Here is a 25,581-nt window from a genome sequence, read left to right on the forward strand (position 1 = left end):
GAAATATTACTCAAATCTTATAATGCCTTTGACTTTGGTATAGCAGCGAGCTTATGATAAAGCTTGAAAAAATATTTACAAGACGATCATGTGTATACTCAGCGATTTTTGTAGAAGCGACAATTGAGTCTTCGTACCAGCCATCCCGTGACTGATCTGCTAATATTATACCACTAACAAGAGCAACAACCAAGCCACTCACTATGTATGCACTAGTTACCCATACAATAACATTTTGCGTATTACCGCTCAGTCACGCTCCCGACCCGCACCCGTCCCGCAACCACGTCGTGTCTGAGCTACCCCTTAATTGGACCATAAAATAAAACAGACGTATAAATCCGCGTATCGTTTTAAATTATATGTTTACAAAAGCTCGCCCTGCCTTCGTAGATTTATTAGCAACAATTTAATTTGGAAATGTATGCCAATCTATACTAATATTATAAAGCTGAAGAGTTTGTTTGTTTGTTTGTTTGTTTGTTTGTTTGAACGCGCTAATCTCAGGAACTACTGGTCCGATTTGAAAAATTCTTTCAGTGTTAGATAGTCCATTTATCGAGGAAGGCTTTAGACTATATATCATCACGCTACGACCAAAAGGAGCAGAGTACCAGTGAAAAATGTTACAAAAACGGGGAAAATTATGTCTCTCTTAAGTGACGCAAGCGAAGTTGCGCGGTTCAGCTAGTTTACGAAATAAAATAAAGCACTGACATATGAGTGGAAATTGTGACCTGAGTATTACGTGCCTCCCAAAAAGTAATTAAACGATAAACACACTAATTATATATTACTAGCTGACCCGCGCAACTTCTCGGACTCGGACTCGCGTCTTGGACAACTCACACACGGCCATTTGATTCCAAACTAAGCAGAGATTGTACTATGGTAACCAAATAACTGATAAACATACTTATATACTTCTAAATACATACTTATACAGATATATTCTGCCGTCGTAAATGTAAACACAGTAACTTAAGTTACTGTGTTTATAGTTTGTTTAGTTCTTTGGAGACCGCGGGCTATTTGAGAAAGTTTTTGGTTTGTTTGTACGATGGATAGTTACCGAAATACATTAAATAAAAACACAGTATTTTTACAAAAAAAACATTTTTTTTAATAAAAAATACAGTATCTGTGTTATTTTAAATTAAATAACAGTATCTCACTACTAACTGTGTTTTTTTAACGTGAATAGATTTTTATTTTTCTTTTTTTGCTTGATTATAACACGGTTTCTCCAGTTACTGTGATTGCGTATAAAATATTGTTCAAAGATAAACAACAAATACTTGAATAAATCACAGTATCTCATTTACTGTACTACTTATTTTATACGTATTTCTAAGAAACATAGTTATAACACAGTATGTACATACTTACTGTGTCGTAATTCCCCTAATGTTAATATCTTTACAAAGTTACAACACAGTAATAGGTAAAACTTGGTTACAACACAGTAACCGTTGAGTTACCGTGTTGTAACTTAAAAAAGAAAAAAATATTATATTATTACCCTAGCTTAAAACACATTATCTAATTTTATTATTTATACAATAATAATATACTAGATATAAATATACAGAATCAAAGATTTAACTATATACTAACATTAAAAGTTGCATGAAATAATATACAATAATTAGTATCTTCACGAGAGCAAAAATTAACCATTAAACTTCAACCGCGTTTTTCTCAAAACGCATATTTTGAAGTTACTGTGTTTAGATTTACGACGGCAGTATTAACAACTAGGCTCAAAACAAATACTCGTGCTCATCACACAAAGACTTGTCCCAGGTGGGATTCGAACCCACCACACGACGTGGCGCTTTGGTTATTGCGGCCAAGTGACCACTTTAACCACTGCGCAGAACGTGTAATACCTCCCAATTGTTTTTTCTTTTCCTTACTCCCCTACCAGCCACCTGTAAGCAATACTTTGTAGTAACAAATGTGGTAATTAATTTACCGGTTATTACTAAACAGTCGTTTGTATGGTTAATTACGTTTAACTGCGTGTTTCCGGTTAAAACACTTTGGTTATTATGAGGGGAAAGAATTGAAAGAATTTTATCGTGTTATGTTGAGTGAAAATGTTGTAGGTATTTTTCAGTGCCTTTTTGTTCGGAGTAATCTTTGAGATGATTAAACCGATTCTAATATTATTACTATGGTATAATGTTAGTAGGTACAGACGTAAATGTGAGTGAAAATGCAGGGAATAGTTAGTCCTTTGATCAATCCGGAAATGGAACCTGAAATTTTGTAATCAATAGTCGCTGGCCATAGGTAGATGAAAAGCCCAATTCTTTTTCATTTTCGTATTTCGTACTCCAAAAAGTTTCTGAACACGAATTCGTCTACGTGGACTATTTTCCGGGGTAAAAATATGTCATAAGTCACTTTAGGTTATAAACTATATTTTTGCCAAATTTCATCAAAATTAGTTTATTCGTTTTTACGTGATTCAGTAACAAACATTTTAAATTTCGCAAACATAATATTGGTATAGATTTCAAATACCACAGTAAAATCCTTCATTACAAAAGTACTTTCTCTAAACATTCAAAACAAAGAGCAACATCGAACAACCTCCATTCGCTGTGATGTGCATTTTAAAGGAAAAAGATAAAAGATACGGCTCCATTACCGATACTCAAACAAAACTACGCTTCGGTTTTAAAAGCGATGTATTGTGGTGCTTATCTATTGGCGAACGTACAATTATTCTCATGCAGTATTTTTTTCGCGAAAGTACAAAATCGTGTTGTAATAACATTTATAAAATTTCTGAGATTTTTTTTTCTTTTTTTTTTTAAGACAACTCCCGCTCTAAGAATTGCTCTTGTGTCACGCGAACTTTTACATACAACCCCGGTCACAAAGTAAAACCAGACCTGAAACAATTATTTGTGGATCGCACAAATAATTGTACCGTGTGGGAATCGAACCCCTCCCGGCGCAATAATAGCGGCGTGTTGACCTTAACTAGTTGTAAAAGTTGGTTTACAGCATAATGTCAAAGCAAACAGCTGTTTTTGTCATGATTATTGTATTGGAAAAATGAACTCAATTTGGCCTTATTTTGAATTTTTTGCTACCTGACCTTGTTTGAAAATTCGCTACTTTTACTACTTCGCCAATGTATTTGAGCCTCATTTTTGCTCTTAAGAAGGCATTACAGAGATTTAGCTTTTGATTAATATGATTGAAAAGCTCTTAGTGGGGTAGGATTTTAAATGATACTACTTTTGTTTATATCCCACCGATAGATGGCGCTGTACTCAATATTTTTACAGTTTGTAAAATGAAATAGTATTGATATCTCTTGGCCAGCGTAGTGGACTCAAGGTCGTCTCATCCTGCAACGAAACCTTTTCCGAGCGTTCGTTCAGTCATTAGTTAAACTCATTAATATTAGTTAGTCGAATAGTACAGATTTTCTCTGTTGAATGACCACTAGTAGGTTAAGCAATTTTTGTTACGGACAGTTAATAGATGGATTGTCGGCCATAGTTAAATTTACAATTCAAACTAAACTAACCAAACTTATTTTAACTGGATTAACATAAAAGAAAAATATTGTGAATAAACGTAATATATTGAAAATATTTAAATGGTTAAATTATAGTGAAATGTGATACAACCGCCATCTATGTTACACTAACAAGTTCTAAAAGCAGTTTGATGTACCTTGTTAATTATTCATTATCGAACTGATAGTTACATAATGTATTTGAGTAAATAACAGCTTGTATCAATTATATTTATTACGATCAAAGCTTTAAAAATGTAAGAGACAAAAATATATAATACTAGCTTTTGCCCGCGACTTCGTCCGCGTGGTTTGTGACTTAGGACAGAATTTTCATACAAGTTTTCATCACCTATTTTATCCCCTTAGGGGGAGAATTTATCAAAATCCGTTCTTAGCGGATGCCTTCATTAGAACATCTACCTGCATGCCAAATTTCAGCTCGATCTATCCAGTCAGTGGTTTGGGCTGTGCGTTGATAGATCACTATGTCAGTCAATCAGTCAGTCACCTTTGAGTTTTATGTATACAGATTTTCTTTTGATTAAAAGACGACAGTAACTCGTGCACTAAGAATTAATGTGCTGTGTTTAGTTTCTTGTATATAAGGATTTGGATTTAAGGGTTTGACTAACACACGGAGTAAATGATAATGAATATATTATTGTAAATTACGAAATATTACTATCATCAAAGTAAATAACATTTGATTGTTAAAACAATTAATGAATTTGGCACGTTTGGCGCAGTGGTTTAAGCGGTCACCTTGCCGCAACAATCGTAGCGCCGCGTGTGGTGGGTTCGAATCCCACCCGAAACAAATCTTTGTGTGATGAGCACGAGTATTTTTGTTCTGAGCCTGGATGTCAATTTATCTATATAAATATGTATTTTGAAGTATATGAGTATGTTTATCAGTTATTTGGTTACCATAGTGCAAGCTCTGCTTAGTTTGGAATCAAATGACCGTGTGTGATATGTCCAATGATATTTATTTATTTATCCTAATAATTTTATTTATTTTGTTACAGGTAAGTACCTCAAACTACAACACACAAAAACATGCCAGTTTCAATAAAACTGACCAAATGTCGGTCAGAAGGTCAGTAATGGGTAAGTATAAATACCCCAATACCCTGTTAGTAATCGGACCATCATGTACTAGTAATTTCTCTAGGGATATACCCGGGTAAACATAGGGTCTAAATTGGTGGTTACCCGATGCTGTATCCGTATGTTGCTAATAGAGATGTTTTGGATATGAAGTTTCGGATCCGGATATATTGAAAATATAATATCGGATTCGGATTCGGATACAGTTACGGATCGGGATTTCGTTTCGGTTACAGTAACAGATTTGTTATCAGATTCGGATATCTTTACGGATTTGGAGTTAGATTCGGATACAGTTACGGATATAAAATAATTTCGCAAGATTCCTTAGTTTCGGTCACAAATATGAAGGAATTATTAAAATTACAAGGGAACAGATTTTATTAATTTATATAAGTTTTCATATTTGAAAATATCCGATTACTTTATATAATAATATGTTACGGATGGCACTTTGTGTCGGATATAATTTTAGGTTACGGTTGCGAAACTTCACAACAACCTTAGTCGCTAAACGAATGTTTCTAAGCCTATGTATACTACTTTTATTTTGTTTTGTTTAATTTTAGTCTACATGAAAAATATTATTAAAAATACTAACCACCCACGGGGATTATGGGACAAGCCTTTCGTTAAAAATTTATTCCGAATATTTTTTTTTTTTTGTCATGTATTTTGGACACTCAGGGATTTGTTTTTCGAAAATTGTTTTCTTGTATCCTTTATTGGATTGAGACTAACAATAGGATTTTTTTTACTGATTGGAACATATACTAAATTAAATAAACTCAAATTCCGCGTTTGACGCAGTTGTTATCGTGGTCACCTTGCCGCAATAACCGTAGCACCGCGTATACCTAGTGGTTCAAATATCACCCACGACAAATATTTTTGTGATGGGCCAGAGAGTTTAAAGAATTATTTATTAAGTAACTTTTTATTATTTTTAAGTTTGTTTTAAATAGATTATAAGACTTTTTGTTTACTGCTCGTTTGGCGCAGTGGTTTAAGTGGTCACCCCGCCGCAATAACCGTAGTGCCGCGTGGTTCAAATAGTACCCAGGACAAATAATTGTGTGATGAGCACGAGTATTTGTTCTGAGCCTGGTTCTTATTTATCTTAATAATTATGTATTTAGAAGAATATAAGTATGTTTGTCAGTTAACTGGTTATTATAGTACAAGCTCTGATTAGTTTTGAATTAGATGACCGTATGTGAATTGTCGATATACATTTTGTATTATTATTTGTTAAGAAACATTTAAATTATATTATTTTAGTCAGTTTTAAATAAATTATGGAAGACTTTTTATTTACCTATATTTCAAATTCGGACACCAAAGTCACTTTCCTTTTTAAGCTTTATCATTAAAAATTATACCAGTCTATTAAGTACCATTAAATTACGTTATAAATAAGCATTTTAAATTCTACAATTTCCGTGCTATCAAGAGAGCATTTCGTATACAAGTTGGTAAATGATTGAAGTTGCTAACAGGTACTTGGCATCTATCCAAACGCCAGGCAGCTAAAGCGAATTCGTTTACAGAGAAATCCGACACTTTTCCCAAACGGGGAATCGATCACTTTAATGAAAACTGCAATGAACTATTTCAGTAGTGAAAGTTATGCTAATGTTACACTACTACTATAAAATGAACTAAAAAAATATTTTAAGACCCCAACCTGCACTTGGCCAACGTGGTAGACCCAAGGCCTAACCCCTCCGTCATTACGGGAGGATTTATTTATAAAAAAATACTACATTTGGCCCCCGCTAGGGGCGCTAATCAGGTTTTCATACAAAATTTATGGCTTAGTTAGCTATTTGTCGATAGTAAATTTTTGAGTGGTGGAAAATCGCGCTTCCGTTCAGGTAAGACTGATTTTCAAATGTAAAGCTTACTATAATGGTATAATAATTTCAGCTGCATCCCGAAGTAAAGAACCTAGAAGTTAATAACATTAATCCATTCTAATATTATAAATGCGAAAGTAACTCTGTCTGTCTATCTGTCTGTCTGTCTGTTACTCAATCACGCATAAACTACTGAACCAATTTGCATGAAATTTGGTATGGAGATATTTTGATACCCGAGGAAGGTCATACGCTACTTTTTACTCCGGGAAAAAGCCGCATTCCCACGGGAAAATGGCGGACGAAGTCGCGGGTAAAAGCTAGTAGGCCATAATGATGTTACCACGAGCGAACATCTCTGTCTACCCACACGTGTAAACTATTCGTAATGAAGTGAACAGTTCTATTTTCCATACAACGGGCTTATAAAAGACGCACAATAATAGAAACATAAGCAAGGCCCTTCCTCGCCGGTGTCTATTCACTGGCATTTGTATAGATAGGGTAGGAACTAACTTGGCAAACTGTTCGTGGCAAATTGTTTGTGACAAATATTTTTTAAGAAACAGAGGGCTTACAAACGTTTTTACCAATTTATTTATCTTTTAGTTTACAATAATTGAGGAATATTTTTGAGTAATATTAATTTATGTTATTAAACTTTATATTCACTCAATTATGGTTGGTATAAAAGACTGGTTAACAACAAGGGCATTATCTCCTAGTCAACTTCAAGGTGATGTATAGGTAAAAAGACTTATACTTAATATACTATTATTGTGTCTTGAGTTTATTTCGTTTTCCAGCACTTTAAAAATAATTGTCTTTTAAGGCTAACTTTTGATTAAAACGCTTAACGCTTTTAAAGAAAAGTTTGAGCAAAAAATAAGTGTACAGATAATGAATTTTCAGTAACTCGGAGTCGATGAAATACAAAAAATACCTTACATAATATTTGCCGCTAACAGTTTGCCCAGTCCATTCCCTCCCTAACTGACATAAAGGGCGTAGTCAGTTGGCTGTAGTCGATCCGTCCGTCGCACGCCAGCGACCAACCGAGCTGTTCAATTAATACGTGTCTTCTGCACCAGTTGATGTTCTAGGTATAAGGCTGGGTTTGTATTGAGCGTAGAGTGAGCGGACATTTTGTTTGACTATAGAAAGTTTGATGCGTAGAATTTTGGGAATATGGATCGGTTAGAATATGGTCTTTACAAAAAGATCAGTATGCGTATCACGTATCTCAGTTGACAACTAGTGTACGTCAAATTATTGATGTTCACTTTTCAATACATTGATGCTTTGACGTAACGAGTAAATTATTATAAACTAAGGAAGCAAACAATGTACAGCATATTGGTTATCTAATTGTTGTCAACTGAACTTTACTGCATAGAGAATCTAATTTGTAAATAACTTTCTTCAAAGAATATTTCATCGTAAAAATTAAGAGATTTCGTATGCGCCTGAAGAGTATAAGGTTATATATAACAAGTGGTATTCTGGTTTATGTTGGACATTAAAGTCTAAGTTAAACAAAAATAATAGATGTATTTTTTTAAAGAAATCAACTTTGCCATTAAAATATTTTTAAGTAATTATCAAGCCCTTAAATAAACACATGTCGTACTAAATCGAATCTAGTACCTTTTAATGAACGACACCCCACCGAATGAGCAACATAATATTTAAAACTAAACCAGCAAGAAATCTTTTTTTATTTTTATGTATTCGAAAAAACATCCTAAGGTCAGTTTTCAGTTCCTAACGAGAAGGGTCCGTATAAAATTACTGAAAGACCTTCAAAGTGATATATTATACGGGTATATTCTTAAAATATCTTGTTCCAACAAAATTGTAATAAATTATAAACTAGCTGTTTCAGTTTACTCCGCTTGCATACACATTTCCATCCTCTCCTAGCTTTTTCATTTTGGTAAAAAATAGTATTACAAATAATAATCGAAAGGTTACTTTTGACAAAAAATTCTGCGTTAAGGACTTTGAGCAAAAGAACTCATGTCTGAGATCGTTTCATTAACCACCTTTATGCAAATTTTCATTAAAATCGGCTCAGAGGTTTGAATGTGTAAGAGTAATACTATTCTGCTTGATAGTTAATTCCAACATTAGCGAAATGTCTTAAAGGACGTTTTTTTGTACCTACATCACACGCAGACGTAGCCACCTTATAGTAAGCTAGTATAGGTATATTCTTAAAATATCCAGTTTCAAAAGCATTGTAAATGAGTTTAGTAAAAATTCAACAGCCACTTTGTAGTGAAAAAGTAGCAAGTATTTTAAAGTCTTTTGTTCCGAGAAAAAGTTTGCTAAGTGGCCTAATTAGGTACGTCATTTTATACAATACGTGTTTTTTCGACATAAGACGGAAACTGACCGTTCTTATGTCGCAGTACCGTGTTTCTCTACTACTATCGACTATGGAGAACCGTCTAGCTATGGACAAATTTCGTCAAACTCTCGATACTCGATAGTATTGAATGTAGGGAATCGCGCTACAGGTCAAATACTTCTAACTATCTCTTAAATGTCCGCGCGAAGGTTGCTTAACACACTGATCGTTTACCGACCGGTGACCTTTAGGGCGGCTTGAACAATAGTGCAATAGCATAGTGGTATTTGAACTGGGCGTCTCCGTGCTTCGGAGGGCACGTTAAAAGTCGGTCCCGGTTGTTGTCTACTAAGATAACAGTCGTAAAGCCACGTCAAAGGCCTCTCAGGCGGCTTGAACAACTTTGACACTAGGTTGACCACTAACCATACGATAAGAAGAAGAAGAACTACCGCGTTCTATACTAAATTAAGCCATAATGTTTTCTACGAAAAGAACCTTTATATCGATCAAATTAAGCCTTTCAATTTGTCACAAGGCCACTACACCCTGAGGGAAAAAGGCCTAAGTCAATATAAATAAAAAACCGGCCAATTGTGAATCAGACTTGGAAGTATTCCGCACTATTATATAGAAACAAAAAGAATGAGAATTTACGTTTTTTATATGGAATGATACGCTAACTGTGGTTATTAAATAAAAAAAAACACTAAACTATTTATTCCTAAAGTAAATAAAAATCAGATATCATTCTATCTATTCTTCGATCTCTGCCTACCCCTATGGGAAAAATGCGTAACTTCATGAATGTTTCAACCAATTAAACCCATAAAAATATTGCAAAATAATTGTTCTAGTTGCACGGGAATCCCAATACTTATGTATTTTTCCGGCAGCAGAAATATCTGAGCGAAAGTCTCTCATCTGTCGTGGAATACACGCTGATCGCTGACAGACAGCGTCTTAGTAGTAGGGTCGCGTTTCAACCCTTTCGTTACGGAACCCTAACGGGGTACTGTTTATTTTCTTAGGTTAAGTAAACTTGTACAATTGTCGATCGTTCTTGTAGGATAAAGATAGTGACAATGGCTTTGTTTAATACTAGTTGATGATCGCGAATCCTGCATGTGAAAATATTTCCGTGGTAAAAATAGGCCATGTGTTTATCCAGGCTATTAAATATGTATATATATATTCGCTTAGCCTTTGTTCCAAACTATGTTGGAGTCGGCTTCCAGTCTCACCGGATGCAGCTGGATACCAGTGTTTTACATGAAGCGACTGCCTATCTGACCTCCACAACCCAGTTACTTAGGTATTAACACGGTACCCTTCGATAAGACTGGTTGTCAGACTTTCAAGCTTCTGACTACTGTTAACGACTGTCAAAGATCTTCGAAAATGACAGCCGGGACCCACAATTTAACGTGCCTTCCGAAACACGGAGAAACTCGATATGTATAAGATGGTCACCCATCCACGGAACAACCTCGGCAAGCGTAGCTTAACCTCAGAGATCGATCCGTGCGGCTGTTGTTAACTAAGCCACGAGCTCCTCCTATAAAATATGTATCTATGTACCAAATATGAATTTGTAGGTTTTTTAATGAAAGAGTAACAAACACCGTCATACACTTTTCAGTAATACCAAGTAGGCTTAAAATACTTAAAAACTGTTTTTTATATGTGTAATATAAGATAATTTTTGGAAATAACAACAAAATTATATGAAAAATCATTAAAAAAAAATGTTGCAGAACCGGAAAAACTCAAACTCTTGGGCGGCCTGTAGTCTTATATAATATAATTTAACATAACTACCTTGAGTTACCCCCAGTCCGCCACAGAGGGCGTGAGTGCAGTGTTATACAAACACTCGTTAAGCAGTATCATAATATTTGAAACAGTTTCTGTTTGTATACTACTATGTACACTGTGTTAGATGTTCTGTCTGACGCTGTCTTTGTCTTTTAAAGTGAATAGAGAAAGAGAGAGCTATGATGCTGTCTCTGTCTTTTTGAGTGTGTGTGAGAGAGAGAATACTATACTTGAAAATATGGTATAAGTAACTGCAAATTTTATGTAACTATGAAAAACGCGTCTGCCTGTGTTGTGGGTTGTTGTGTTGTACGACTGCTGATCACGTGGTCCTGGGTTTGTTTCCCGCGTCGGAAAAAGTATTGGTATTTTATAATTGTATTAGAAAATATCTCAATAATAGTTGCCTGGAGTTCGATAACGTGCTCGATGTATAGCAATAGTATCGCCCCTCTATTACATGGGGCTTTTATTATTAATCGATAAATGTTAGCAAATTCCCTGTACACCTATGTACCTTAGATTATATAAGTATTTATATTGAAAAAGAGTCAATAATTCTTATTGAATAGTTTAGCCCGACTCAGGAACAAAAATTGTGCCTGAAATTTCAGCAATATTGACGTCTAAAATACCTTTTGAAATCCAAGTGAAATCTTATTTGAGGAGCTTATCTCATTTGTCAGGTTTATCGGCTTAGTATCAAAGTAATCTGATACAGCGTTCAATATAAATTTGTTGGTGTAAATCATGAAATTATTTGTCGCTAACAGTACCTCGATTCTCTACCACTATCGACTACCGACAACCGGCTAGCTATCGAATTTTGACATTTAGAATGTACTGCCAAAATGTTTCCTACGACACCCGTCAGAGGCGTTGATCAGATTTTCATACAAAATTTCTCGATGACAGGTCGGTTGTCGATAGCCGATAGTAGTAGAGAATCGAGCTACTGAAAGTATTCGTTAGCATTTTATTTAATTCTTCAGTTATATGATAAACTAGCTTACCCGCGCAACTTCGCTTGCGTCACATAAGAAGAATCTGTCTATACTAATATTATAAAGCTATTTATCTAAACATTTTCTTGAAAAAAAAAATCTATACTAATACTAGCTGACCCGCCAAACGTTGTTTTGCCACATAAAGTAAAATGAAGTGTCACTTAGGGGTATGAAAAATAGATGTTGGCCGATTCTCAGACCTACTCAATATGCTCACAAAATTTCATGAGAATCGGTCAAGCTATTTCGGAGGAGTATGGCAACGAAATTGTGACGCGAGAATTTTATATATCTATATTAATATCATAAAGCTGAAGAGTTTGTTTATATTGAGTTTGGCTATATGTATATTACCACGCTACGACCAATAGAACAAAGTATCAGTAAAAAATGTTACAAAAACGGGAAAAAATTTACATTACATTCTTGAGGAAGATCTTAGGGTATAGTTTGTTAAAACGCAGACGAAGTCAGGGCGACAAGCTAGAAGCCTACTGAAGCCTAAATATTATCAACAGTGACTCCTGAAACTGAAAATCAAATCAAAACACAATTTACCTCATGACCTCTCGTGGCCACTTAAATTTACAATTTGAATTATGGCGTCTCATAAAAATGGGTCAGCTTAATGCTCGTGGCGTCATAGCTCTACACCGCTCGGTAAACGATCTGTAGGTTAAGCAACCTAAACGCGGTCGTTCCATAGATTGGTGGCATAGTGGTATTTGAACTAAAGGTCTCCGTACAGTTGAAGGCTCGTTTTTAAGAAAAAGTGTCTCAATCTATCTTTTAAACGCATCAAAATTCGTTGCGTAGTTTAAAAGCCAAAGAGACAGACAGCATAAACCGACTTTGTTTTATACTATGTAGTGTTTAGAAAAGACTGATTCTCGACCCAGGAGTGAAACCCTAAACTTCTTCTCATGTTAAATGTTAAAAAAAGACAACTCCCGCACTAAGAATTGCTCTTGTGTCGCGGGGACTTTTACAAACATACAAACAACGAACACAAAGTACAATCAGACCCGAAACAATTATTTGTGGACCGCCAAATAATTGTTGCGTGTGGGAATCGATCCCACAACCTCCAGACCCAATGGTAGCGGTGTGGTGACCATAACCACTGCACCACAGAGGCAGTCATTCATCAAACTCTATGTAGATATATGTATTTCTTAATTCTTTAAAAACGTTGTCTTCGGTATAAAAGACGAATTAAACTATAACTTAATCTACAATTCATCCTGGATTCCCTAGACCGGTCTAACACGTTTTGAGTTAAAACTTACAGCTTGAAACTTTCAAGACTAATTACTTAAATATTAAAGCGAACGTTTCAAGACTTAAGTTCGCACTCAAACTTGAGTTTTATTCACAATTAGATGTTAACTACTTTCACACCTACGATGAGGTGAGGTTAAACACCCCTCGTCGCCGTCATTTTATAGATGGGTAACCATATAATAGTATTTGAACTAGCCATCTCCGTGCTTTGGAAGGCACGTAAAATGTCGGTCTCGGTTGTTGTCAATTAAGATAACAGTCGTTAAGCCACGTCAAAGGCCTCTGGGCAGCTTGAACAACTTTGACACTAGGTTGACCACTAACCATACGATAAGAAGATTAACACATAGGATACGTTTTGACGTGGGACATCTTTTGATTCGGAAAAAGTCACGAGTAGAGGCTTCTAATTTTATCATAACGGTGTAGCTTAATAATCAAGTTTTCTTTTGGCAAGATGTTCAAAAAACCGATAATTTTGTTACTGATCTCTCGTGAAACTGAATTTAAGGTTCCGTCTTAGAATATAGGTCGAGGTGAGGTATTGATACAATTGAATCGTATTATTACACCTTCCCGTTTTGATAGGGTGAGCAGGATGTTGGTAATTATGATATTTCGCACTTTGTGTTTCATAGTGCTTGTTCACGTTGGAACTCGCGGGCGCGGTGGCGGTCGCGAGCGCGGGGACGTGGCGATTTGTGTTCACGTTGGCCGCCAGGCGGGCGTTTGGCTCAAACTGGCTCAAACTGGTTGATCTTACTTGACATCGCGAGTGGATCGCGCCCGCCACCGCTAGTTCGACGTGAACACACACGAACATCTTCACTTGTTTGATATTGGCGCGAGCGCGCCACGCGGGCCGCGCGCGACGCCGCTAGCTCGCCCGCGATTTAGACCGCGCGAACGGTTTGTACGTGAACACTTCGGTACATCGCCATATTATGTTTGATATTTCGCGACCGCGCCCGCCACCGCGCCCGCGAGTCAACGTCAATGAGCACATAGACTTTAGTGTAAATAAATAAATTTAACCCATTAATGTCCCAATGCTGGGCAAGGGCCTCCTCCCGTAATGAAAGAGGGGTTAGGCTTCGAGTTACCACGCTGGCCAAGTGCGGGTTGGGGACTTTGCATGGCCTCAATTTTTTTTTGCGTAAATATATACTCAGGGTATTGAATCTGGCACTCGAGATCGATCTTATTCTTTGGAAATAGCAAAGGCAGCCATTTTAGATAACTTGACTTGGCAAAATATTTAAAATTGAGTAAAATGGTCAAGTACTCGCAACCGGCGGTTCTGTACGACAAGATGTATGTATGTAAATGAAGCAAGGGAAGTTTGTAACGATCGTACCAAGTGGCGTTCTCTGTACCTCGATTCTGTACCACTATCGACTACCGTCAACCGGCTAGCTATCGAATTTCGACATTAAGAATGTACTGTCAAAATATTTCCTACGACACCCGTCAGAGGCGCTGATCAGATTTTCATACAAAATTTCTCGATGACAGCTCGGTTGTCGGTAGTCGATAGTAATAGAGAATCGAGCTACTGGTCTCTACCTACTCTTATGGGAAGAAGATTTTATGTATGTATGTATGATTTAAGAAGAGCTCGCGGCTTAGTAAACAACAGCCGCGGGATCGATCTCTGAGGTTAAGCAACACTTGCCGAGGATGGTCTGTGGATGGGTGACCATCTTATACATATCTAGTTCCTCATTGTGATATATATGTATGTATGTATGATTTATCATTCTTAAACATTTGGTTTTACAAACATAAGAAATGTGTAATAATGTCAATCAGAAAAGCAACGACCAACAATGTTTGATCTTATATCCTATCAAAAAATCTAACAACAGATTACTTAATCCGGGATTCAAACCCAACACTCCATTGTCCACACCACACTACAACTACAAAACTTAACCAAAATTGTTAAACAATAAAAAAACATTCCATTTAACAACAAAACGGCTGTAAAAATCTCAATTTTCAACACGAACTCCGATACCAGTTTACATAATTGGAAACATTACAATTTCCAAAAAGTATTCAATATCAACGCATTTTCAGATTAAAAACAATAAAAAAACCACTTCGAATGTAGCAATTCGGAATAATAACTGTGTGAAAAGGACAGAGATATGCACTTTTGTGTGAGTGCGAACGAGAGGGGAGAACAGTATCATCAATCGATCAGGTTGCCATGGAAACGGTACAGGTTGCCACTAAGTTGGTGAAGGCTTTCGAGGTATTATAATGGCAATCTTTTTGTTGCATTGTAAATAGGTAAAGATGATCCTGTAACGCAAATTTTGCAGGAGATTTCCTGAAAAAATTTGGCTTTTAGATGTAATAAGAACAATTTCTGATATGGTTTTTATGATAATGAAAAAATATACTATGTACGTATATTATTGTAAACCTTTGTCGCGATTAAACTCAAATATGCGTATTTTTGGCTAATTTAATGTAATAATCTCGAGAAGTGCTGAATAGATTTTCATGAATTTTTGTTTGACTGATTGAAAAGGAAAGGAAAAAAAGCATTAAAAGAAGGGGTAGGCAGCATTTATTTCATTATTTTGTATGAATCGGCTGATATAAAATAGTGATTGTTGAAAATGTGGTTAAGCGACTGTTATCCTAATTAACAACAATGAAGACCGATTTAAATTTACCTTTTGAAACACAAGAACAACAAAACGACCTCCCATTTAAATAATATCCGCGCCAAGACTTGCTTACCTCACAGATCTTTACCGACATATGAGCGCAACTAGCTTCGAATTCTCGAAGTAATTATTGATGTTCGAGACAGCCGGTACAGTTAAGCTCCGTACTCACACAGGGTTTTACTCGATCGAGCTAAACTGTCGAGTAAAACCCATGGCATGGGCTTTCGTCCACACATTCAGCATTTATCTATCGAGTGAGGCGCACCGTTCAGTATTCACCGGTCCGTTCGAGCCAAAGGATGTCTGGGCTACAAAGGAAACGGTGGCTGTATTTAGCAAGTCTCGCAGTTCTTAATTATAAAAGAATTAAAGAAAATGAAAGGAAGAAGAAAAAACACATAAGGAGGTACTGGGTTAAGGATTGGTTAGATCGCCGCTCTGATTACAGCCACGTGAACTTGCTAAAAGAGCTGTGTCCCGAAGATTATAACAATTATTTAAGGATGCCCGAGATGCTATATGAAGAATTACTTTCTATGATTACCCCATTCATAAAAAAAAATATATAATAAATAAATCATAAATCCATTTTTTTATTCTACACGTGTTTTCACGACGATCATCAATGGCGGACTGACGCTCGAATCGCGCCACTCGCGGTTACGTACACACGCTTGAGTCAAGCTCGACGGCTCGCTTCGAGTAAGTGCGAAGGAAATTAGTTTTATTTAATTCCATCGAGCCGGCTCGATGCGAGCCTTCGAGCTGTGAGTTTTGCGGTCCACACATTGATTTTTACTTGAATTCGAGTAATACTATCGAGTAATACCGTGTGTGAGTACCCAGCTTTAGACAAGCTATCTAAGTCACGGAAAGAACGTTTATTATCACATGTAATGATCTATATTACATAACTATTGGGCGCAGTTCCAACTTACAGATTGTGTCTGAGAACTATAAGAGAGGTTCTATAGTATCTTAAGTAGTAAGGAATTGAAGGATGTGTCACACAAAAATGATAATAAATGGATGCGTAGCGGTTGCATAGCGGATGCGCAGAGGATGCGTAGCGTATGTGTAGCGGATGCGTAGCTGATGCGTAGAGGATGCGTAGCGGATATGTAGAGGATGTGTAGAGGATGCGTAACGGATGCGTAGTGGATGCGTAGCGGATACGTAGCAGATGCGTTGCGGATGCCTAGCGGTTGCGTAGCGGGTGCGTAGCGGATGCGTAGTGGATGCGTAGCGGATGCGTATCGGATGATTAGCGATTGCATAGTGGATGCGTAGAGGATGCGTAGCGGATGTGTAGAGGAGGCGTAGAGGATGCGTAGTATGCGTAGTGGATGCGTAGCGGAAGCGTAGCGGATGCGTAGCCGATGCGTAGAGGACGCGTAGAGCATACGTAGAGGATGCGTAGCGGATGCGTAGCGGAATCATAGCCGCACCGTAGAGGTCCGACAGTCAGTCACTCCATATAAAATACGTATTCAAAGAACTACATCTGGGGAGACTGGAGGCCGACTCCAATATAGTTAGAAAACTGGCTAATCTGACGGTGTAATTAAACTACAATATTTGAAGATCAAAATATATGAGGGTGGATGGACATTCGTCCGCCTCATATACACGAAGTCCTGTCATCGCTGCTCCAGTCAGCCTGCGACCATGGCGAGTGCAACCTGCGCCGAAACGTTAGGCATTTTAAGGTAAAATGCGTCTTCGCGTTAATTCCCGTATTCTATTATACATTACAATATTTGAACTCAATATAGCATCAGTAACATTTTAGAACAATCTCGGTATCGCCTCCGCCACGCTTTCACTTCGGCACCAAACCGCAATTCTATCCAAAACACCCATTACACAACAAAACATCATCATAACAATAGATTATTACCGAAAAAGCACGTAAAAAGTAATTACTTAGGTACGAACAAAACAATTTTCTAAAGTAATTATTGTGAACAAAAGTTTTTGTCTTGTGCTATTAATTTGAATATAATTGAAGGTATAATTTACTATCTATGGTATGTTATTATGAAAGTACCTATTGTGAATGCAGTACCCGAAGTCTCGGATTTGATTCTCGAGAAATAGTTTCTAAACTTATTATTAAACTGCACAAATTCAGGCATCGAATTCTGGACTGTTTGTTCTTTATTCATACATACATAATATCACGCATTTACCAAAACCAGTTGCGCTCACTAGTCGGTAAACGACGTGTGGGTTTAGCAAACCTTGGCGCGGTCATTCCATAGATGGGGGTCACCCATCTGGCATAGTGGTATTTGAACTAGATATCACCGTGCTTCGGAGGGCTCGTAAAAAGTCAGTCCCAGTTGTTGTCCAAGAAGATAACAGTCGTTAAGCCACGTCAAAGGCTTTAGGGCGGCTTGAACAACTTTGACACTAGGTTGACCACTAACCATACGATAAGAAAAAAAACCATTAGCATAGACAGAGACCAAAGAACGCCTACGATCCTTACAAACTTTCCTTGCCTCATTCACATCTATACATCTTGTCATTCACTAGCTGACCCGCGCAACTTCGCTTGCGTCACATAAGAGTGAATGGGTCAAAATGTTCCCCGTTTTTGTAACATTCTTTACTGCTACTCTGCACCTATTGGTCGTAGCGTGATGATATATAGCCTGTAGCCTTCATCGATAAATAGACTATCTAACACTGAATTTTTTTTCAAATCGGACCATTAGTTTCTGAGATTAGCGCGTTCAAACAAACAAACAAACTCTTCAACTTTATAATATTAGTATAGATTCATGTATGTAAAAGCCGAAAATAAAAGACTTTCAAAAGGCATACTCTTGACCTTTATACCCAAGGTCACTGAAATACCCAATAAACATTATTCCCCTTCAATATTTCACTCAGTCATTTCGCCAAGAGTTTGCCAAGAGTCCCTCAAATTTTACCTTTATACTGACAATTAAATCAATACCCTTGCCAAGTTAGGACCACTTGAAGTTTGAAGTAACTTGGCTGGTAAATGTCTCTTTTACTGTAGTTTGTTTATTACCTGAGCTATTTTTAATACAGATGCTTAACCGACTTTAAAAAAGAAGGAAGTTCTCTATTCGGCTGTATTTTTTTGTTACTAGATTTCTTTGATTTGACTACCTCTGACGCGGTTAGTAGGTTCTCGGTATGTCACTGCTGATCATAAGGAATCATAAAAAATTCTATTCTCGCGTCTGTTTAACTGACTTCAACAAGAAGAGAATGTTTTGCGTTTTATAGTTTGCGGATTGATAAATTTTTAATCGACTTCAAAAAAATAAGTCCGCGTGGAAACCCTTCCCATTTAAATCCCGACCCTTCGGGAACTCCTGGATATAAAGTAGCCTATGTGTTATTCTGGGTCTTCAGCTACCTACATACCAAATTTCATTGTAATGGATTCAGTAGTACTTACGTGAAAGAGTAACAATCATACATACATACTCACAAACTTTCGCATTTATAATATTAGTAGGATGATTTTTTTCTTCTCAAATACATCGACCCCGAAAAAAATTTCTCATATAATTTTATTTATTTCTCCCAAACCTCAGTAATAGTATTTATTTTGAAATGAACAAACACACGCCACATAAATAATGTTTACCTTATTGCGTCTTTCCCGTTTCCCTCTACGTGAATTGACGTGATTTTACAAGGTTCTTGTACACTTTGATTTGGTACATGAAAAGAATCTAGATTTATGATTTGAAATGTTTTAGTTTTGATAAAATGTGTGTTTATTTTCATATTTGTACTAAGTGAAAAACATTTGACGTCATTATTTTCCCTCTGTTAGGAAAGGGTCTCCTCCCAAATTTAAGAAGGATTAGGCCTTGAAATCCATATATTGATTAGGAATTCTACTCTTCTTCTATTTATCGTATGGTTAGTAGTCGACCTAGCTTCAAAGTTGTTTAAGCCGTCCGAAGGCATGACATGGTTTAGCAACTGTTATCTTAATTGACAACAACCGGGACCGCATTTTAACGTGCCCTCCTAAGCACAGAGACGCCCAGTTCTCTCTATTGAATGACCGCGTCAAAGTATGCTTAGCCCGCAAATTCCCAACCGGTGAGCGCAACTGGCTATGGGCAACTTACCTATTAAACTATTTGATACTTATCTAACTATATAGCCGGTCGTAAATGTCGTCCGGAAACATGACAAGCGTGAAACTGACCATCATAAAGTCCATGATTAAACTTATTGTTCCGTTAGTTATCGTTGTCGCATTGCTATTACCTTGGTTATAATTATGACTAGTGGAGCTCTGAGCGAAATGTTTTTAACATTTTTAAGCGTTTTTCAGTAAAGTAAGCAAAGTTTTGTGTCGCTTTACTCCATATCATTAGGCGCCTTTACACACACGCTCTATCGCGCATTCTTAGGAGCGTACAGGATTACGCACGGGAAAAACGGCGCGCTCTTCGCTCACGTTTTCTTCGCGGGCTTGACAGATGAGCGCGGCGCGCGCTCTTTCCTTTGTTGTTTCACGCGCGAAAGAGCGTGTGTGTAAAGGCACCTATTGTGTAAGAACCAATGGCAGTAACACCTTGTGCTAACACGCTTATGGAGAGCAATGATAGCTGGGTTGTACAAATTGATACCTCCAACGCAAGTGGTCGTAGGTTCAAGCCCGAGTTCACACCAATGACTTTTAGAAGTTATGTGTGTATTAGAAATAATTATCACTTGTTCCAACGGTGAAGGAAAACATCGTGATGCAAGCTTGCCTAAGAATTCTTTAGAACAGTTCTTGAAGATGTGTAAAGTCCCTAACTCGCAATTGGCCAGAGCGTGGTGGACTCATCGCCTAACCCCTCCCTTATTACGGAAGAGACCCTTGCCCAGCCGTGGGATATTAAAGGGTTTTTATTACAAAAAGTTTTATTTGTACATTGCTTCAGAAAACAAAACCTAGATATACAATTTGCTTGAACACCAAAAAATTTCCTTCTTTTTCTCCAAAACAAAGATTTGTACTGTCGCGTGAAAGTATATTACCATTATTTGGGTTGCCGCCAAGCATCAACAAGTAAAGACTGCGGCACTTGTTGATTAAAATGTTTACCAACATTCTAACGAAAACATCTTAGAGGTTTCTTGTTACAAAGTTTAGTTTGATTATACATACATATGTATATAAATGTTATACTCGAAGGTGTTTGAAATACACCTACGTTTCATGATTAACAATGTTAGATTAATGTAAAAGGGGGCGCGTGGCCTTTTGCCATATACCGGGCACGTTACCAAACCCCGGGCTACTATAATAAATGTTGTAACATAAATTTATTACTATATAGCAATAGTACTTTGGCGAAACCGAGAAAAGATTTTTTTAAATTAACTGCCGCACTAAGTATCGCTCTAGCGTTGCCCTTTCCTCTCAAAACCCCCTTTTACAAACATACAAACAACGGACACAAAGTACAACCAGACCCGAAATATTTTTTTGTCTATAACACTAATATTTGAACGTATAGGCATCGAACTGACGATCTCTTTGCGGACTGAAAGTGGCATGATAGCCATCTTAATCACTGCGCCACAGAAGCACTCGTAAAGTTTTTGTTAATAAGTTACGATTTATTCAAACCGGTTGTATTTTGGCGATAAAATGGAAACAAACACTCATTATATTAATTGAGAATCAACAATACATTCCCTAACACCATAATCTAAACTCAAGGTTTAGAGAAGCCAACCAAGTCTATAACAATAATAATACTTATAAAGGTACTCAAATTGTCGGAGTTCGAGAAAGTTCGACCAAAAGTTTACGAGGACAAAAGTAATTATAATGTTTTGTTAACAATTCCTTAATGTTTCGTTTCTTGAAGGGATTGGCAGGATTCGTGGCTTTGAAAGCTTGAAAAGGGGTTTAAAATGGGGCGTAATTAGTACGATTTTATGCAGGAATATACTTGTCATAATAGCGAAAGATTTTTTATATATTTCTGAATGGATGAGTGATAACCGAGTGGTCTAAAAGCCTGCTCCTCGCACGCCAGTAGTCGATTTTTGGAAGGCAACACACCAATGTCTTTTAGAAGTTTTGTGTTTATGAGACCTAACATCACTTTTTCAACGGTGAGAAAAACAACGTGTACGTAAAGTGAACAAGAAAAAGTAAAAGAAATGTGTTAAAGAACTCTCACTCAGGCAGAGCGAGAGTTCTTTAACACATTTCTAGAAAGAATACAAAGTCCCCAATCCGCACTTGGTCAGAAGGAAGGTACCTTTGCCCAGCAGTAAGACAATAAAAGGTAAACAAAATATATATCTAACGGTTTACCCTCTATATAATTAAAGGATAAATCATAAAAATACAATAGCTCATTACCCAACCCGAGAATATAACCCGAGATCACGAGATCAGCTGTCGCATAAACCGATACATCAGCCGTAACAGTAAAAACCTAAAAATCATATTTTATAACTTTATCACTTTCTTTATATACCGCAACAAACTTAAATGCACTTCATAAAACTTATATTAAAATCAATCTATGAGAAAAGTTTTACTATCTTTGCAGTTTCGAACTTCAGCTCGGACTCTTCAGGCTACAACTGAAAATTAGCGTAAAGCGAGGCGATTTGAAAATATAGGTTTATTTTTCATACAATTTTTACAATGTTTTATACAAATTTGTTGCTTTTGAAACTGTGAAAAATAACTGTGATGTGAGGCGCCCGTAACCAGTTGCGCTCACCGGTCGGTAAACGATCTGTGGGTTAAGCAAACCTTGGCGCGGACATTCCATAGATGGGTGACCACACAGTGGTATTTGAACACGGCGTCTCCGTGCTTCGGAGGGCACGTAAAAAGTCGGACCCGGTTGTTGTCAATTATGATAACAGTCGTTAAGACACGTCAAAGGCCTTCGGGTGATTTGGTCAACTTTGACACTAGGTTGACTAACCATACGATAAGAAGAAGACTGTGGTGTGAGTGAATTCATACATAAATACATCTAATTCCTATAGAGATAGGCAGAGAGCAAAGATCGTCACTTGGTACGATCCTTACAAACTTCCCTTGCTTCATTCACATACATACATCTTGTCAGGCAGGACCGCCATTTACGAGTAAGACACTTTTTAAGGACGTCCCCTATCCATGTGGGTCTTTCTAGAACCATTTTTTTACAATGATTTCATACAAGTTGGAAGCTATATTAATGCTGTATGAAAAATAATTGCTGTGCATGTATCTGTTACTTACGAAGTCTCACGTTCGATTCCTGAACCAGGTAGTGTAATTTATTTGAACGAATTTCCATTCTCTTAACCCTTTGTACTTACCTTACCTTCCTTACTAAGGGCTAAGGTATCAGATCATATGACAACATAGGCCTTATTATCCAAAATTCACACGAATGGAATCAGAAATACAGATGGAAAAATAAAAAACCTAGATTTGAAAATGATGCTACTTTTTATACTAGACCAAAGTATGACCTAGTTTCCAGTCTAGTCTAGATATCTAGATCTAAAATGTGACAGATACTAACGGAACTATCATAGATATTTGATGGCGCGTAAAATTAACTTCAGCCTTCCGTAATATTAGTTTCAAAATGGGATTTTTTTATACTTTCCCATTTAGGTATCTTTGTAACTATGTTGGGAATGGGAAAAGTATTTCTGCCTTGTTGATATTTAAATTTAAAACATCACACCTGCTTTACCCAAAGGTATAAGCAGAGGTGTTGGAAATACAACAATTTTTCGCCAATTACAATGTTCTAATTGAACTCATTACTGTACCACTGCTGGAAAAGGGTCTCCTCCTGGTACGAGAAAGAGATTAGGCCTTGACTTAATCACGATGACCAAATTGGGGGCCTTGCATGCATTTTAGAACAGTTTTAAAATACTTTCTGTCACCTTAGAAGAAAATAGGCCTGTCTTTTTACTTTGTCCGACCCGGGAATAGAAACTAAGACCTCATGGTCAGCAGTCGTATACATTATAGCCTAGATCATAAAAGTATTCAAAATTACCTATACTCCCTTTCATACCTACAGAAAATAAATATATCCATCTCCTACTTATAAAAGTGCTAAAAAGGTGCTAGCCATAAAACTTCGTCCTAGGCAGTAAATATAAATGTCTAATAAAACTTTACTATCTTTGCCTAAAGTTTCACCTTAATTTGTCTATTTACCTAGGTAAGTTATGTAATATAAGCCTACTTACTAAGTAAGTAAGCAGAGAAGACACAAGTTTCTTAGATTTGGATGTATTTCTTTTGTTTCATTTACTTCTATATCTATATAACTGTAGCTCAATTCTCTACTACTATCGACTACCGACAACCGACCTGTCATCGAGAAATTTTGTATGAAAATCTGATCAGCGCCTCTAACGGGCATCGTAAAAACTTTTTTGGCAGTACATTCCTAAATGTCAAAATTTCGATAGCTAGCCGGTTGTCGGTACTCGATAGTGGTAGAGAATCGAGGTATCTTATTAAGTCGTGGGTTCGATTCCCACACAAAACGACTTCTTTTGTAATGTGTAATTATCATACAGTCGATCATTTATACTATTAAATTAAAAATTATCTTTGTTAAGGTAATTTAATTTTTAACCTGTATGTCAACTGAGATATGCAATGCGCATGCTGGGAATCGAACCTAAAGACTCACAGTCTATACCCTAATATACACGCAAAAGACACCACCCCACAAAAAATATACTCTATTATATTAACCAAATTACCTTAACACAAAACCTAACAATATTTTACCAAACAAAATACATAAAACCAAACTATATTAGTCTTCTAACATCAAAACCTCTTTATTAACTTAAACAGTCTCACTTATATTATGTAAGAGAAAAAATAAAATAATATAACACGAGAGAAAAATACTAAACCAACTGTGGCTTCGACTGGCCTTAAAAGCCTTGGTACCCTGGAAAACCAGTTTTACTTGACCCCTAAACGGTAGAATAACGGCCTTTTGAAGTACCAAGATTATTGCATTGGTGAGAAAGGGAGGGGTTTTGATAAAATGGTCGTTCCTATACAAGTTTGTTGGGGGCATGCGCAGCGCTCTCGCCAGGCCAGTACGTAAAAGCCGGTACTGAAACCCGAACGTATCCCGCTCGTTCGCAACTCGGAAAAATAAAAAATAAATAAATTTGTCGAAAATAACAAAAAAAAAAACAAATTGTGAGTTGGAAAATTTTCAAATTTCGAGTGTGTTTGTGAATTGTTGTTTCAAAAATTTTACGTGAAATTTCTTTTTCGGTTGTTTATTTTTATTGTTTTATTAATTGTTAATTGTTATAGTGAGGTTTTTTGTTTTTTGTTATTGTTATTTAGAGTTCATTGCACCTGTTGACTGTAGCGTAGGTGTGAACGGGTGGATCAATTGATGCGTACATATTCGCGGGTCGCAGGTTTCTGTGTGATAATATTGGTGACATTTTAACGTGCTTGTAGTCAATTTTATAGGGATTTTTCGACGTGTTATGTAATGTATTAATATGTATTTTTGTAATAATTGATAGATATTTTATGCAAATTTTATGAAAAATATTTTTTTTTATTTTATCCAAAATTATGAATATTAGCTAAATATGTTACGTTAACTTATAATGAAAACAGTTTTATATGTCAAACATATAAAAATAATGCATATAAAAATATATGAAAAAAATAACAATAAGTACATACAAATAGATACTATTTTTTTATTTTTCTCAGAATTCAAAAATATACTATTTTATTGTGTATTGTACACTCCATATAAAAATGATATAAAGATATTGAAAAGTGTATCCATGAATATATGTTATTTTACTAAGAAATTAGAAAAATCTAGCAGCATATGTAATATGTGTGTATGTTTGTATGTATAGCAAGTAC

At 36.4% G+C, this 25,581-nt stretch overlaps 1 protein-coding gene across 8 annotated transcripts in view; it reads left to right on the top strand.

The window, feature by feature from the left end:
- The window catches only part of Syt7 (Synaptotagmin 7), a 679,167-nt gene that overhangs the window by 520,622 nt on the left and 132,964 nt on the right, over positions 1-25,581 (top strand). Inside the window, exon 1 of one of the 8 annotated variants that reach the window (XM_076132581.1) lies at positions 24,796-24,882. The exons of 5 other annotated variants lie outside the window; for them this stretch is intronic. The gene's annotated coding sequence lies outside the window, so the exon portion shown is untranslated. 2 more of the 8 variants (XM_076132583.1, XM_076132582.1) reach the window with 2 other exon arrangements.

Source organism: Anticarsia gemmatalis, chromosome 28 (assembly GCF_050436995.1).
Source record: "Anticarsia gemmatalis isolate Benzon Research Colony breed Stoneville strain chromosome 28, ilAntGemm2 primary, whole genome shotgun sequence".
In the NCBI taxonomy this organism is placed as follows: Eukaryota; Metazoa; Arthropoda; class Insecta; order Lepidoptera; family Erebidae; genus Anticarsia; species Anticarsia gemmatalis.